The sequence below is a fragment of the Gallus gallus genome, chromosome 7 (assembly GCF_016699485.2).
Source record: "Gallus gallus isolate bGalGal1 chromosome 7, bGalGal1.mat.broiler.GRCg7b, whole genome shotgun sequence".
In the NCBI taxonomy this organism is placed as follows: Eukaryota; Metazoa; Chordata; class Aves; order Galliformes; family Phasianidae; genus Gallus; species Gallus gallus.
The window spans coordinates 3,112,730-3,130,197 of record NC_052538.1 but is presented as its reverse complement, the minus strand read 5'-3'; the positions used below and the strand labels follow the sequence as shown (position 1 = coordinate 3,130,197).

The window sequence follows — 17,468 nt, the reverse complement described above, 5'->3', positions numbered from 1 at the left end:
ACGGAGCTCAGCAGGGAGCACTGCTGCTTTCTACACCTCTCTGCACCCCTGCTTTGAGGCCCAGCATCCAGCAGGCAGCAGAATTTGGTCCTACCGTTTCAGTAGCGGTGGATCAGCCCTCAAGTCCCACGGGTCACTTCTGAAGGCTGCACTCCGTTTGTGCATCATGCAACTGAAAGCTACTACAGAAGCAAGTGAATAACCCAGTGAAAACACAGCAGCCCCTCGTTTATTACAGAAAGCATCAATTAAAAGCCATCATATGATTAAAAACCCAGCACAGGGCCACTCGAGGTGGCTGTTAAGGTGCAGTGGCTGAAGGTGTTCCCTCCATCAGTGCTCTGATTGGCTCACGAAGAATTTTGGAAGTTGCTGCCTTAAGCTTGAAAAGACAGAAGACAAAAGTGAAGGACAACCACTGAACTCCCCTTTAGCTGCCGTCATCTCCTCCTAATACTTCATCAACTTCGTTTCTCTTCACATGGAGCTGCCCTGCTGAATCAGGCCCACGGCACTGGGAGACGACGTTTGGGAAGCAGAAACTGATCACTTCCTTCAGCATAAATGGTCTTAACAGCCTAAATCATTTCAGGCAAGGCTCTGTGATAAATCCTCACCTCACCCTCTCTCCTCTTTTTTTTCTCCCACCAAGAAAAATCTTTACTATTATAATGCAAAAGAAACCTGTGTGAATTGCTCCCTGCGAAGCTCAGCCTGTAAACAAGATTGTAGCAACAAGGGAACAAGTCATGGCTCCTTTTCAGGCATCCCTGCAGTAATCTGCTTTTGTCCCCATGATGCAGGGCACGTGCTGCAGGGCCCCATGCGAGGGCCTCGTGCAGAGCCCAACAGAGGAATTACAACAAAGGAAACCTTTTGTTCCCATAGAATAGAAGCTGTCCTGATTTTTCAGACCTTTCTACCCAAGTGCGCTCCTGGCAAGGCAGGGAGCAGGACTGGGGAGGGCAGGAGGGCTGTGCTGCATGGGCAGCCAGCTGATCGCTTTCATTACCTGCAGAATAGCACCTGCCTCCTCTGTTTCTCTGCCTCTCTCCCGGTCCGCATGGAGCTGGGGAGCACAGCACTCCCCCACCTTCTTTGGCAGCTGAACCACGGCTGAAGGCACCGCATGCTGTAGAACAACAGTGGGAGGGCAATTGGAAAGAGAAAGTAGACGGTGAGATCTCAAGCTCTCAAATACCACGTTGGTCAGTGCTGCACACACTGCTGGCTCTGCACGGAGCAGCCTCAGAGGGAGAGAACTGGCCCAGGAAAGCATAGCCTGCCTTCACGCACCTTCCTATGCACACTCATGGTCCATCCTACCGCTGCAGGAGCTGGGAAACACACAGCCTGGATGCCTTCTTTATAGCACTGAATGGGTGCCCTATGGAGCAGTTTACCAATGCAAGCCCATTGCTCCTCCTTTGCTATGTATGCATAGCTTCCCCAGGGGTTTTTGCTTCCTTCTTCTATTACTTTTTAAGGTAGCAGTTGCCAGGTTCGAGCTTCCCTGTCGTCAGTTGCACTGAATGCCACAGCAATTATATGTTTCAAACAGGAGTTGTGGCACCCCAGAGTCCTGTCAAGCAAAAGAAAACGATCTGCAGTTAATGAATGTGTGCTTAATATGGCTTAACACTAAATAGAGACAAATCAGCCCTACCTGAAGGCTATGATCCTATGAAAGGCCACCCTCTCCACCTGCTTGGTATCGGTGATGCTTTCCATGCAGGAAGCAGGGACTGCAGTGCCTGGGAGAGCTCTGTGAAGTGGTTGGTGCTCCAACAGTTAAGGTAAGTTGTCAGTCTCCAAATTGCACAGGGCCCAGAATAGCAAACTATTCAGAGGTGGGTACCGCTGTGCAGGCGGGCAGCTTCGTTTCAGTCAAATATAGGGGAGAAACAATGGAGGATGTTTCCTGTCACATTAGAAATAGTCTATAGATGTTAATAAAGAAAAAAGGAGGAGGAGGAGAAGATATTTTAGAAGCTATTATTTGAATATCGTAGTTTCAAATGGCATCTTGGGACTAATTTTGAGGAATAAGGGTTAGGGTAAGGGTTAGAACCCAAAGGGCTTTGGATTGCAAATAGAGGGCAGGTAAAAGGTGTCTGAGCTTCCCCAGCAAGCCGATGCCAGAGCTGCCAAATACATCCCAACCTCCTGATCTCCAGGCCACACAAGTGACACGCTGCACTGTAGCACGAGATGCCCCTGCAGCCCCGGGGCTGTGCTTGCTGCTTGTCCAGGACATTGCTGTTCTATACCACTACTAAGAACAGAAACTACAGATTTCTTACCTTTCCCTGAGCACAGACAGCCCTGGAAGCCACCTGAGCACAGACAGCTCTTCTTGTGACTGCCACCAGCACAGGCTTCACCGTGTCTGCAAAACACATCATTGCAAACTCATTTCCTCCCCTGCCTTGATTGTGGCAGGAGGCTGAGGCTGCTGCTGAGGGCTAACAGAGGGGCCTCTGAGGACACTGTCAAATTCCAGCACTGCTGGAGGCTTTTCTTCAAATACCAAGAACTGCATTTTTCAAGACCAGCAGCGTATGGGACATTGCCACAGATGAGAATTTCTGCAAGGTACAGTGCTCAGTACATTAGAGGACCTCCAGGGTGAGCTGGAATAAAACCTCTCCCCAGCAGCAGAGCACAAGCGCTCAGACTTGCTTGGTGACAGCAGAGGTCACTGTGGTTGCCCAGGAGGAGGAATGGCCTCTGGGTTCCCCAGCCACCCCCTCTGCCCAGACACACCTTCCAGCTCCATGAGACTGCAGCACATGCATTCTCATGTTGAGAGGGAAACATAGCAGGAGGGCAGAGGCCGAAGGACACCTGCCTGCAAATGGCACACGCCAGCATGAGGAAGGGATGAAGGGGGGGGTAAGGGGGGGGGAAATCAGCAGTCCCATGGGGCTGAATTTCCCTGAGCCAGCAGCACTGTGTTGCAGGTGTTGGGTTCCCCAACCTTCCCCAGGTCCTCGTGCTCGCTGCTACACGCCTAGGACACCTGATACAAAACCAGGAGCTTTCTGTTCACACCATGCACTGACAGCTCAGTCAGAGCAAGAGGGAACCAACCAGCCCAGTGCCTCCTTGCTATGCTTGTGCATCCCACCGTGCCCATATGGGTCCCTCACCCACCTCCTGCTTTTCTTGGAGGGTGGGTCAAAGACCCCCCTAATAGAATGCTTCCCCACAGGAAGGTCAATAAAGAGTCCACCAGAAGAATGGAGGAGGGACAATCTCCATCCCAAAGTTCATCTGGTCCGAGATGGTCTCTTGGCTGAAAAGCACTGAGTGAGGGAACAGAAAAGAACTGGGTCTGCTGGGAGGCAAAGGGCAGCCTATTAAACTCTCCACACACAAACAAGGGCACCAGAAGCAACAGCCTGTGACATTTCTGTTAGGGAAAAAAAAAAGCAAAAGGCATTTATTTTCCTCTGTGCCCCATACTGCCCAGTCTGAAAAAGAGACAGGGATGACTTTTCAACTGAATTAATAATGCAAAACCTGAGGAAGGGGCGAGCTGTGCAGGATGCAGCTAAAGGGAGACTGCAAAGAGATGGATTTGCTGATAACACAGCCCTTAGAAAACAAGCTTCTGGCATTCCCCTCTTGACACCACGTCTGTTGCCTACCAGGGCAATCATATCCAAGTGTAATTGTCTAACAATTGTTCTGCACTGAGAAAATAGTTCTGATTACAGACATTAACACGTTTAGGCATTAAGCTTCCTCACTGTAATTACCCTTGAGCTTAGTCTCACAAATGAATTAATGTGCTGATCGCTTGGACTAATAGAACCAGCAAAAGGGTGATGAATTGCTTCCAAATCAGATAAAATCAAGCGTGACATCATTTAATTAATTTCAAGGCTTGTGGGGAGGAGAAAGGGGGTCAGCGTGATGCTGGAAAGGAACGTACCTCTCCCCTCTCCCCTAGTGATTTACTTTGGAGACAGAAAAAGGCAAACAGGAGGACGGGGAAGGGGAAGATTCACACCAGATGAGAACGGGGCTGTCATTTCTGGATGTGAGCATGCAGCAATGCACGACCAACACACTGCCCACCCCCCTATGGGGCTGAGTTGATCTCCGAACTTCAGGCTCCATACATAATCCCTTCTCTCAGCCCCTCTGGGATCACTGCTTCTCTGCCCTTCGCCATGGTCCCACACAGGGACAAGGCTGCAGTCAGGCAGGAGCTAGCCATGGCCAGCAGGTACCCCCGGATACCTCCCTTGGCTTCTCCCTGCACTACCAAGGGCTTCCCAGTCGTTTTTACTTGAAGGGGACAAAAGGGGTCGATGGAGAGGACCTGGCAGGACTCAGGACCGCTGCTGCTAAGTACAGGCTCTCTCGAATTAGAGCCTCCCCTGGCGTGGCTGCTCACCTGTAATGCCACACAGGAGCCTGTGCCAGCTGGGGGATCACAGGCACAGCTCTGTCCTTGCAGCCCTCCATAGCCATCCATCACCAATTCCAGGCTTTGCCTCACACAGAGATCCCACACAAAGAGCCACCAAGAGAGGAGGTCGTATAAATCAGAGGTCCCCGTAACAGCTCACGTCCAGGGCTGGCTTCTACAACGTGAACACAGCCTGGCTTTTTACATACTCACGCGGGGATACAGACTCTACAGAGACATATGGTCCTGGCCTTATGCCAGCTTAAAACATATGGTAGCAGCACACACACACACACACACACAGACGTACATCCACTGTCTGGAGCTAAACACTCATCTCTTCTGAGCATACACCATAGAACAGCCTGGGTTGAAAAGGACCACAATGCTCATTGAGTTCCAACCCCCTGCTATGTGCAGGGTCGCCAACCACCAGACCAGGCTGCCCAGAGCCACATCCAGCCTGGCCTTGAATGCCTCCAGGGATGGGGCCTCACAACCTCCTTGGGCAACCTGTTCAGTGTGTCACCACCCTCTGGGTGAAAAACTTCCTCCTCATATCCAACCTAAACCTCCCCTGTCTCAGTTTAAAACCATTGCCCCTTGTCCTGTCACCATCCACCCAAGATGCTCTGGTGTGGAAAGCCTTATGAAATGCTCACAGAGAAGGGCCCTTCCCGAGCACCTCGCGGGGCTCCTCGGCAGCACGAGAATGTCATGGCATTCTGAAAGTGCAAGACAGGGATTTGCTTTTACACTGTGACATTTGCCAAACAATTAAGGTGAAGAGCGACACTCTATAATCACTTTTAGCATTACATACACATTGTAAAAATAAACGTTTAAGAGGCACCCTTTGCTTTTCTCTTTTTACAAGCACGGGACGTGTTGTTTTGCCCATCAGTGTAAGAACCTTTGTGGGCACAATCATAAGACTCAGTTCTAAGTGTGTAACTATTACCAGGTCTTGCTTCTTCCCCCATTATGCATTAAGCGTACCTAAGAGATCCAGAAAGAGACCAAGCCATCACCTAGTTCCCCACCAAAACTAGCTCCTCAAGGCAGAAACCTATTGGAATAACTGGCTTTGGCACCACCACCCTCTGATGTCAACACAACAGCTTTACAGCAGTACAACATGCTGGCCCAATCATAAAAGACACACGTGGTTTGCCCCTGTCTCAAAGCATAAGGAAGGGTGCTTGACCCAGGGTGCTACTTCACTGGGCCCTGGGGTCACGTCCTAACCCAGCTCCTCACAACAGGTATTTCTATGCAAGGGGCTGCCTTAGTAACTCTAACATGTCCCCAAAAGCTGATTTTCACCTATGGGGCTGGTGTTATCTGAATGCAAGGCCTTTGCCTTGCACGTATTACCAACAAGGCTTGCATTTCTGCCCGCAGCACGTTAATATTCATGTGTTTGCCTGCTGCCAGCCTTGGGAGCAAGCAATGTCCTCTAACTGCAATTTCAGCCTGGTCAAGGTAACTGACCTCTTTCATTAAGTGCTCTCCAAATTTCCAATCTGTCCACGAATGTAAAAAATCTGCACTAATTACAGGCCTGTCAGGAGGCCAAAAGTGCAGAGGGGAGATAAGGGGGCTTCTGGGTGTTATTTAAAGGCACAGCACCAACATCAGCAAGGTTTTGGGCTTGCACCTCACACACTGCCCTGCTCTCTGCTATCCAAGCAGGGCCATTTAAAAACAGAGCCCTGCATTTGATGGTGGCTGCAGTATGGGACACTGCCTCTGCCTCCCATGGGCACAGGGAAGCCTCACTATGCATGGTGTGGTAACACACCAAACGATGCGTGTGCATCACAGTGTTTAAAACACAATGCTTATTAATACAACGCATATCATTTGAGAAGCGATACGAGCTCTTTCCCTTCTGCATCCTTTTTAATAAGCACATTTTGAAACCCACTGACCTTCTTTTTTTTTTTTTTTTCCTTTTTCTTTTCTCTTTCTGAAGTTCCCTGGCTTTATGTAGAAAGACCCCATCAGTGTGAAGTGGAATGTAATGCAGTTTATTACCACTAACAAGAGAATGGCCCATAACTCTGAAGAGACAAAGCCTCAAGTGAGCTATGAAGGTCATTTTCTAGCATCCAGAAAAGAAATGAAATACTGGCAGTGCCATGCTTCCCATTTTGGAGACAGTGTGGGCTGCTTTTAGCTCTCTTGTAATGAAGAGTAAAAATGAAGGTTTTCCTTCTTTCAGACCAAATTTCAGACGGCCGGTCCTCCCTGCCTCGGAGGAAATGAAGATGGGTATCCATCTGCATTTCCCAGCATTACTTACAGCCCTCTGGATGTGCTGCTTGGCACGTTCAGGTCTTCAGGAGACACAAAGCCCAGCCTGCACACGCAGCCAATGCCTCCCCCCTGCACCCAGACACCCCAGTAGATGAAGGCTCACACAGCAGACTCGCAGACTCAGTGACTACATGGCTACCACTACAGCTATATAAAACACTGACGATTGAGAAGCTCACGGTCCTCTTTGGGGTAAGCAGAGAGGCCACGTAAACCCCCCAGCAGCTACGTTAGGCTTGGAAGTGAAAAGCACACAGCAAACAAATGCAGAAAGGCACACTGGGTCCTTGGGCTGACCATAAGCAAGCAGTGAGCTCTGCGTGCAAGCACACGGGAGCCTGCAGGGAATCAGCACTGAACGTACACTGAGCATATTCACAGCTGAATAACTCTTCCAGGCTCTGACCTCGCTGCTATCAGACCAGGAAATACACATGCTTCTGAAGCACAAAGCTGGTAAATTGCCTTAACCCCACTTAAGTCATCACATGGGCTGATGCAGATAGGTAAAGGATGCGACCCTACCTGTTTCCTTAGGATACCACGCAAAGGGCTGGACACCCATCTCTTGGCTCATCACTAACTGATGAACGAGCAGCAGCTCTGCCACTGACTGCAATTTGTCTTTCCTACTCGAGGTGCCAAATGTCATCCTAGCAATGCATAAGCAACAACACCAAGGTGCAGCCTCAAGATTGATACTTAACGATGCACAGAAAACAGCACTGTCTGTGAACCCTGGCCCTGAACTCCGAGACCTTCTTTCAAGACAAACTCGGCACGTGCTCCTCAGCACTATTTCATCCCATTAGTTGTAAAGAATAATTTCTTCTTTATCCCCGTGGGAGGGGAAGAGATGATCACAACACTCAGCTGAAGCCATTTGGGAAGAGTCCTTGCATCACACGGTCAGAACAAGACACAGACATTGCACTAGTGCTAGCTTCATCAGAAGCCTAAGCAAGGTAAACAAACCCGAAAAGGGCAGAAGAGAACTGCTCTGGATCAGCATTTTGATGATTTCCGTGAAGACCTGACCCAGGGAAGCTGAGTTTTAAACTAATTCTCCTGGCAGAAGGCAAGACCCAGCTGCAGCCTCAGAGTAATAACCCACACGTGTCACATCCTGCCAGCCCAGAGCCATGCTGTGCTTAGCCCAGACTGGGCTGAGGAGTGCCCACAGTTCTCCAGAGCAGGAGGAAATGCTAGAGAAACCACTCTGAATTCCTAAGTAAGCAACAATGCCACTGAGTGAAAAAAGCCATTTTGTTCCTGGTGTATCCAAACCCTTCCTTCCAAAAAGCTCTGCCTCTCTCTAGGAGCTACGTGGGATTTCCCTCTCCTCTGCAAGTGTAGGCTGAGATCTAATTTAGCAGCAATATAATATAGAAAAAAAATGCATTTTCTTCCTATAAAATGTAGCTTATTATGGGTCCTAGTGACATGCAGAAATCAGGCCCGATAGCCAGTAAGGATATAGAGCAGGCACGTTTAGTCTGAATTCTCAGAAGTGCCAAAGGCAGTGCCTGCAGCCAGGGAATCCCAGCCTCTTGGCCAAGGTTCACTACCTGTAATTTGATCAGGTGATTATTTTTCCACCTGTCCACTTGACTGCGGTCTATAAGGTGTGTGCAATTGCCAATCAGATCCCAATAACGTGCTTATTTGTTGGACCACCTTGGCAAGAATGTGGGCCTCGATCTGATGAGATTGCTACAGGAACCCCGAACCTTGGAATTAGGTTCTTCACTGGCCTGCCAACACTATGAGACAGGCATGGGAAATATTTCCAGTACACAATAACAATGCTAATGCCAAGTTTTTGGCTCGTCAAAGCTGTGCAGGCCGTACGCTTGCTGACATACAGTGATTTTCATGCTTAGTCTATAGTTGCACTTCTATCTGCCCACAGAAAAGTTGCTACAGGTATTGACCCAGTACTGCAAATCTGTCAGAGCTGGGAACTACCTTGCTAAGCACTGAAACTGGCACGTTCCTCTGCTCATGACAGCTCTTTGGCACGTTCCCTTAGTGCAGAACAAGCCAAAAAGATCCAGAGAGCATTTATATTCGCGTTTCTGTACGCTTATCCTGTTTGCAAAGCAAAGCAATTAAGCACCAGCGTCGCCCTTTCCCAGTGACCACGCTCTGATTGCACAGATGAAACACAACAGCACCATGCCGGAGGAGTGCGACTCAGCTCCACCAGCAAGGCACAACGCCAGCTCTGGTTGTGCCACGGGGCATCAGAGCAGGACCAGTGCCCCAGGATCCTGCACCAGCCTCCAAGGCATGGGGACATGCAGCTGCAGGCCTGCTGGTGCTGGACAACATGGCAGTGCAGAGTGCACCAAAGCACAGCTGCTCACATGCAGACTTCAGTTACCTGAGAGTGGTGCCCCAGCGCTGCAAGTTGGCTTTGTTTACTAATTGCGTGGCACTTCCCTGATTATTACCATTCTGAACCACCCAGATCTGTCAATCTAATGGAGATATATGGACAGTAAGAACATGCACCGGAAAACTACTGGCAGGTTGTGCAAAACAACCAGATTTAATCAGCTGATAAATTATTCACTCCAATTGAGAGTCAAACATACTATTTGAGCCTATTTATGGATGTCTGATTTGTGCTAGTGATTTTCCATTGCTTTATTATGTTTGCTAATACATTATGAAAACCACGTTGTGATAACGGCCTCACTTAAGTCATTTTGCTCTACGAGCAAATACCAGAAAGCTGGTTCCATCCAAGGCCAGGGACATGTCCCCATAGGCAACAGTTAGTTACACACTGCTATGCAGTTTCCAAGGGTTTCTGCAAAAGCTACGCTGCCAGCACAACAGGAATTTCATTCAAGGGAAGCCCTTACGCTGCCAGGACCCCAAGGGTCCTGCACTGCACTCCTCCCAGGCACGACCACAGCTGTGACAAGGCACAGGCATGGGGCTGGGCTGGCTGCAGCCAGCTCTTGGGGCTGTTGCTGGTGGCTGGGCAGGGGACTCAGCAGCCACTGCATCATACTGGTCAGTGTGACCAGGACAGCAGGAACCACAGGCAGCACAGTGAAGAAAATCCCTGGCTCCATCATTGTAACCCGCAGTACGCCAGGCCCACTGCTTGTCTTGAAGAAAGGCTTGCGCTCCAGCGTGCCCCAGATCATTATCTGGGGGGTTCTGGTGTTGCTTCTAAAGGTATGCAGCAACACACATCCCATCTGCTGACCCACAGGTACTCTGCCCTGGGCAGCGATGCATTTCTGGAAAAGACCAGGCAGGAAAGAAGCCAGAACCCAAACAGAGCTGGATGGCACTGGTCTGCCAGCCAGGTGCGGTACCAAGCCCACCCTGATACGTGACCCCAGAGAAGAGCATTGAGTGGGCAGCCTTGACAGCCATCCTAATAATGGACAGCCACGTTTAATGTCCAGCACTGCTGCAGGGTCCCCTGTCGCATCCTTAACCCTTCCCTGCCCTCCTTCCCCACCACACAGAGTACCTGGTTCCAGTCCATCTCCTTTCTCTGCTGGAGGCAATCACCTCCCTGAGCAGGGCAGGCTTCACCCATTTCTACCTCTGTCAGGAAAGATATGCACATGAACCCAGCTGAGCTGTAACCGTGTAATGCCAATGAAAAGCCCCATGCAAGAATGGGCTGAGAGCTGGGGAGGGAAGGCAGGGAAGTCTCCAAGACTGAGGCTAGTTGGAAGCACCAGTGCCCTTTTGGACCCTCAGCAAGACGTGCTCACACACACATTATATCTACCAGGAACAAACCTGCTGAAAGTGAGAGGTAGATCAGCTGCTATAAGACAGGCAGACAAAAGCCCAAGCACAGCCCTGCAGCAACCTGCTGGGGAGCTGCATCCCTGCATCACTTCCAGCCCCAGATGCCTTGGGGTGCCCAAAACCACAGAATCATAGAATGGCCTGGGTTGAAAAAAACCACAATGCTCATCTCATTCCAACCCCCTGCTATGTGCAGGGTCGCCAACCACCAGACCAGGCTGCCCAGAGCCACATCCAGCCTGGCCTTGAATGCCTCCAGGAATGGGGCATCCACAACCTCCTTGGGCAAACCATCACCTGCTGTGCTCCCATCTCCACAGGTCCAAGCCCCTCTCCCACTATCATGCTAATGCCATAAAGGAGGTGGTGGGAGCGGGGAGGCAGGGAGAACCTTTTGTTAAGACTGCGGAAATTTTCAGTAAAATGAAAACAAATTGCTCTAAGTAAACCATTTGTCACAGTCTGATTACTCTGCTGCCACTCTGGGAACACCAATTTGTCATGCTAGATCAGGATAACAGCAGGCTGACTGTACGGAATGGCACGCTGCCTCCTGCTCTCGCTGCTTGCAATGAGCGAGGACGGTGGGGAGCTCCCACAGCTCCTTCCCAGCACCTTATCCCTCCCAGCAGCACTTCTGACCCATGTGTCCCTCTCCTTGGCTATAGCTGAGTCTCACCAGTTTGTACACGGAGTAATAAGAATAAACGTGCAGGAGAAAGACAAAAAGCTGCTGCACGATGCACTAATTAGAGGCAGTGCTAGAGCATGTATTTAAAGAAGGAAGGTTAACGTGAGGGACCAAGAGGCAAAGATTAGCCAAAATGCACAAAGCATGGGAAAGTTGCAGAAAGAATTCCAGTCTGAGAGCTGTAATCCCCTCAGCCTCACCACCCAGAGCTAAGAAACAATTATCAGAGTCTCCCCTGCCAACGTCTCTCTGGAATTAGGCAACGGTCTGTAATGCTGAAACAAGACAATACACTCCAGCCCACATCAAAGCAACCTTCCACTCATCATCAACAACAAACCCTCCAAGCATCATTTTGGGTAAAACACTCCATTCAGCCCAACACAAAAATCTTTCATCCATTTCAAATGACCGACCTTTTCTCCCAACCCTGGTTGGTCACTGCGCCTTCAGTATGGTTTAACTGGAGGAAAAGGCCTTTAAAAACAACCTTTCCTTGGGAAAAAATGGAAGCTGTCACCATGGCTAGCAAATTCTCCCACAAATAAATGCTCCCCATGCCAAACACACTGCTGCTATAGATGCTTATAAGGCTCTCTATCCCACCTTGCCATAGCAAGGCTATAGCTAATAGTCTTCTATGGGATGTGATTCCTGCTGTAGCATTTTGGATTCAAGGCAGGCAACACAGACAGAGCACGTTTATCTAAGGGCTTCCAGGGGCTGTAAACATCAGCATTATCCTTAGGAAGGGTAACAGCGTGATTTACGTTTTAAACTTGTCCTGAATAACTGGCAGCAGCACTACAGCTACGTTGCTCTCTCCACCACGCGTGTGCTCAGGGTGGGAAGGTGACAGGTGAAAACCAGCCCATTTTTCTGCTTCAGGAAAACACTGAGGCATAATTCAGGATTTACCCATCTGACATCTCCTGGGTTCTAAAATCATAACCCAGCCTGCTGTGATCTACCCAGAGGCAAACAGAACAGTGCATGGCAAACTTCAGCTGCTCTCAAAAAACCACAGTTAGAAGCTGTGGTTCCTTACTTGCTAGGACAGTCATACAAATTAAATGCATAGCGTTTTAATGCACAGATCAACCACCTCTGTGACCAGGCCTAAGGAACCCACGAGAAGTAAGGAAGAACAGAAGACACCACCAGCCCTATGGCAGACATAACCTTTGCCATTTCCAGATGAGTCCACCCTGCACATCAGAAAGAATTTTCAGGGCTCAACAACAGGCCCTACTGACTGAAGCATCGATATCACTGGCTGCAAGACAGTAATACCTAACAAGGGGATCATATTTTCCTAAATCTTAATGGCTTTCTTAAGCCATTTTTATAAAGTTGACCCTTCTCATTCATGGGGATGAGCATGAGTGGTTAATGCAGCTGACTTTTGTCTTAGAGGAAAGAATGGCTGATTACCAATATTCCTTTAAGTCCTAATAAAACAGCGAGGGCTGGTTTCCTAATCCCACCTCAAGGTCAATTCTAGAAGACCAAACATCCAAATCAATGCAGGCAAAGCACTGGCAATACTGAGGGAGTAGATCATGGCAGTGGAAGATCAAGCTACAAAGGGGATTTCTTTTGCCCCGTAGAGACCGTTAGCTATATGATGTTAGTCACCAACTTAAGTCATCAACTCACCTTCATCATATTAGCAAAAAGCATCTGTCAACAGCTGAGCACAGGCAGCTCTTGCAGTGAACACACTGCAAGGTAATGGAGAGAGAAGCGCTCATAATTTAAAAGGCAGGTTCAGAGCATGCTCCTCTATAGTTCAAAGAGTGTAAAGACTTTCCTCTTTACCGTGGCTCTGCAAACTCCAATTGATCTGAAACCAACTTGCATTTTCTAAATGTTGCTGCTGCGTTTGAACTTCAGTGAAAAATCCATTTGCTAGAAGTGAAAGTTGCCAATTAAAATCAGTCTGTTTATGTTGCTTTGGGGAGCCGAGGAGAGAGGGAAAGAAAGGAAAAGCCAAATAATTCATTAAATGATCTATACGGTGCCACTATCGCTGGCAATTATAATTATCCTAATAAGACCTTCCTGCTTATATAAGCCCTTCCATTCAGGGATCTCAAAACACTTTGCAACCATTAATGATGTTAGCTTCATCACATTCCTGACCTCGTTTTACAGCAGAGGGAATTGAGGAAAAGAGAGAAAACAGCACAATTTTCTGTAACAGATAGCTTTCATTTTGTAACTGCCTGTAAAGTTTATACTTGAAACTAAATCACATTTCAGAATCAGGGTCAGTTCTGAGCTCTTGAGCTGGCAGTCCTTGACTCACAGTTTGAGTGCAGAAAAAAAGGAGAACGCTGGTGAGTATTGCGTGAACAGGGAAGGCCTATCTGCAAACCTTCTGCAAAGAGCCTTGGGTAGCTGAAATCTGCCACCCAGGCAATGTGGCAGACTCAAGCAGAGAGCCTCTGCCTTGGGCCCTTACACAAAACCATTCCCTTCCCTACCTCAAACAGCAGGGACGTGCGGGACAGGCGCTTTCAGAGCCCATTTCTTCACATCCACAGGTCTTGCTTTGGGCTCCGTCTCTGAAAGGAAAAAATGACAAAGAATCAACATGAAATCTTGAGAAAAGAAGGAAAAAAAATGAAATAAACAGTTGGACACAGTGTATTGTATGTGTAGGAGAAAGCAGGGCTTCAATAGGAGCCACTACGGATTGCTCAAGAACAAGTTGTGTCAAACCAATATAATTTCTTGCTGTGAGAGCGATAGGTTTTGTAGGTAGAAGAACAGAAGCAAATATAATATATCCTTACTTTAGATACTGTTTTTTATTGCATTCTCATGGTTGAATTAAGGAAGCAAGGGAGTTTCACATGCAGGAAGAACGCAAAAGCTGGGAAGCTGCACATGGGAAGGAGTTATCAGTGTTTCACTACTGAAATCATAGAGTCATAGAATCATAGCATGGCCTGGGTTGAAAAAAAAAAACACAATGCTCATCGAGTTCCAACCCCCCTGCTATGTGCAGGGTCGCCAACCACCAGACCAGGCTGCCCAGAGCCACATCCAGCCTGGCCTTGAATGCCTCCAGGGATGGGGCATCCACAGCCTCCTTGGTCAACCTGTTCCAGTGCGTCACCACTCTCTGGGTGAAAAACTTCTTCCTCATATCCAACCTAAACCTTCCCTGTCTCAGTTTAAAACCATTGCCCCTTGCCCTAGCCCTGAAAATAGTGGGACAGATCCACCTGCCACAGGAAGCTGCCCTGGTCCAGCACTACTGAGCAGTTAATTAATGGTCTGAATGATGAAACAGAGAGCATGCTTATTAAGCCAGTAGATGTAAACTGAGGAAGAATGACACATTGTTTGGAGAATGGACCTGGAATGGACAATGATTTCACAAATGGGAGCTCTAGTCCCAAACACCAGAACGCTCCTTAACAGGAAAGGGGTTTGTTTTGCCTGCGAGGCACATAGAATTGTAGAACCATAGAATGGATTGGGTTGGAAGGGACCCAAAGGGTCATCATGAAACAACCCCAGATTTGGAATCTGCATTTCTAGAAAACGGGCTGACATCTGGAAGAGTTGAACAGAATGAGGATGCCAGCCCTGTCAGGGGTGCCCCAAAGTTTTCCTCTGCAAAAAGAGAAGAATTTTATCATTGCAGATCACTCGTGAATCCACTGCAGAGAAGTCCAGCCACACAAACTCTCCTTTGCATGGCTTTTCTCCGCCCAGTCGTATCCTTTTAGAAATGGAATTAACTTTCTTGCTCACATGTTGAAATTCCCTTCACAACCAGATAGCCAAATAACGTTAAGACTAATTTTAATTCTGAAAAGCATACAAAAAAGGGGAAATTTTCTCATTATTAACAGAAGAAAAAACCTACTTAGCATATCTAAATGAAAAGTGTAAGATCTGTAACCCGTACAATAGCAATCATGAAAAAGCTACAAGATGGAATTATTCTCTCGGGGCTTTTATCAAGGTAGTTATCCTAAGTTAAATGTGAAATCCACCCTGAAATCACTCTGAGAATTCTGTACTCACTTCTCTACTGTAAATAACCCCCCATGCAATACTAAACGCTCTCTGTTTATGACTCCATAATTCAGGCTGTGCCAGCAATTAGCACTCACAGCAATAGCAGTGCTGCATTATTTAAGAGTTAGAGAAAGGTGCTGCTTGACTTGTTGATGGGGCTGGGGTATGGTGCCCACTCACACCCCTGCTTATTGCCTCCTCAGCACCCACAGATCCCTGCTGACCCCAGACGAGGTAAGGATGAAGCACTTCCTCATAGTAGTCTTGCTGTTTCTGGATTCTTGTGTCTGAGATGGACACCAAAACCCTTGGACGGGTTTGTGGGGTGCAGGACAGCTGTAAGACTCAGCTTTGCTGAGCGTGAGGCTGAATGTGTTCCAATTGCTTATTGCCATACGCTTACCAAAGAAACCATGACTGTAAAACAGCAGAACAGAGAGGATGTTGGGCAGATATCACGTCCATTATTTACTTCCAATAAGCGTAGAAGCCTGACACCAGAAGCCTGCATTAAATAAACATGTTTCTTTCCATATTCATTAACACAACTGCTATTTTCATCGCACTAACGACATGAATTCATTACTACTGCACAGCGTCTGGGTACGTTACCGTGAAGTGATTTTATGCACTGTTATTTGTAACCAAACCAGAGATTACAGGCAAACCAAATCCTACAACTTGTGATGACAACCCTGTCTGGAGAAGACCTTGACATCCTTGCTTGTGGATTGTCTGGGATGCAGTGAGTCTAAATTCCAGCTCCAGCCTTCTTTGCAGCTGTCATTAATTTGACACTTCTGCAGGACCAGAGGTGGCTGAAGCCAACAGGAACAGGGGTTTCAGGTGGGAGCTGGCCAGATAAACGTGGCTGCATAGACTACTTGAAAGCTGCTCAGCATCTTGTCTTGGGAGACGTAAACTTTGGTAAGAAAGCCACAACTGAAACCTAAAAGCTTAACCAAATCTTGCTGGTTTCTAACTAAACAGCTGGGGAAACACTTCAGACACCAGCAATTCCAGGCATGCAAAGACATTAAAAAAAAGCCCCATGGCCAAGGGATGATGCTACATAAATTCAGGCCACATTAAGCATTATTTCCTTTTGATAGTGAGGAGTAATTAACCATTGCATCAAGCCCCTAGCCCAATTGTTCCAGTCACCAAGGCAGGTCCATCTGCATTTTAAAAACTCCATGCTAACTCTAAAAAGGTTCTCCAAGGAGCACAGGACACAATACTATGAGCTGCTTTCCTCTGCAGGTCACTCAAAGACCACAGGGCACCACCGCTACCAGCTGTAATTTGTGACACTATATGAAGACCTTTGGTTCTCCTACAACTGGTCCTCCTCTAGCAATGTATTAACTGTTGAATATTTACTTTAAATGACTCACCTTTTGTGAAGAGAGCCAAGCCACCCCCATTACACACTTGCAGCTGATTTTACAAGCCACAAAAGCAGATCCTTAGCTAGAACAGTTCCACTGAACTAAGCAGAATTTGACCTCCTGTCATGAGATGAAAGAATCAGAGTCGCATATCAGAGGCCCCTATACATATCCATTTTCCAACGTTATTCACCTCAGTCTCCCCTTTATTTCCATCCAAGACTAATGGCTGTGAACAGACGCCTCCACCTCCGCATCTTCAGTGCTGTGTGCTGGACTTTCTCAGGCACTTCCTTGCTAATTCTGCTTATCCAAATTTTGCCATGCCTACACCATTCTTTCAGCGTATTTTGCCAGTACTTAAAGGGAATGATCAAGCCTAACACTAATCAGCAAATAAATTGACTTAGTGAGCCTATGGCAAGAGGATAAACAGGATTAACGCGGCAGGAGGACAGAACGAATACAGATGGGCACTCAACGGCAGGTTTTGCTATTGAGCCAAGAGTGCCTCAGTAAGTAGGGACAAGGGAGCTCTTAAAGCTTTTGTTTCTAGCCAGAGATCTTTAGGAAAATGCAACACTACATTGTGGAAGCTGCATGTTTATAAATATTTATACAGAATGTGAATTCATTAGGAATTGTGATAACGCTGCTTTAAGATTTTACTAACCTTAGTTAAATGGCTAAAACATGTCTAATTTTAATGCAGGTACTGTGCAACTCACACATTGCATACAATCCTTTAGTGCCAGAATAATTCACATTGGAAAGGACCTCTGGAGGCCCAGAGCTGCAGCCTTACTATGGC

General features: G+C 47.8%; 1 long non-coding RNA gene across 9 annotated transcripts in view; it reads right to left on the bottom strand.

Moving 5' to 3' along the window:
* Window positions 1-262: 262 nt before the first annotated feature.
* LOC107053789 overlaps window positions 263-17,468 on the bottom strand; it is a 91,983-nt gene continuing 74,777 nt past the window's right edge. For 3 of the 9 annotated variants that reach the window (XR_006939875.1, XR_006939873.1, XR_006939876.1), the window contains 5 exons: window positions 16,664-16,777; window positions 13,715-13,795; window positions 2,304-2,389; window positions 1,667-1,921; window positions 1,442-1,582 (listed from right to left, as the gene is read on the bottom strand). This is a non-coding gene — a long non-coding RNA (uncharacterized LOC107053789). Of the gene's footprint in view, window positions 383-1,012; window positions 1,583-1,666; window positions 1,941-2,303; window positions 2,390-3,156; window positions 3,309-13,714; window positions 13,796-16,663; window positions 16,778-17,468 lie in introns of those variants that run through there. The other 6 variants (XR_006939879.1, XR_006939878.1, XR_006939872.1 and 3 more) reach the window with 6 other exon arrangements.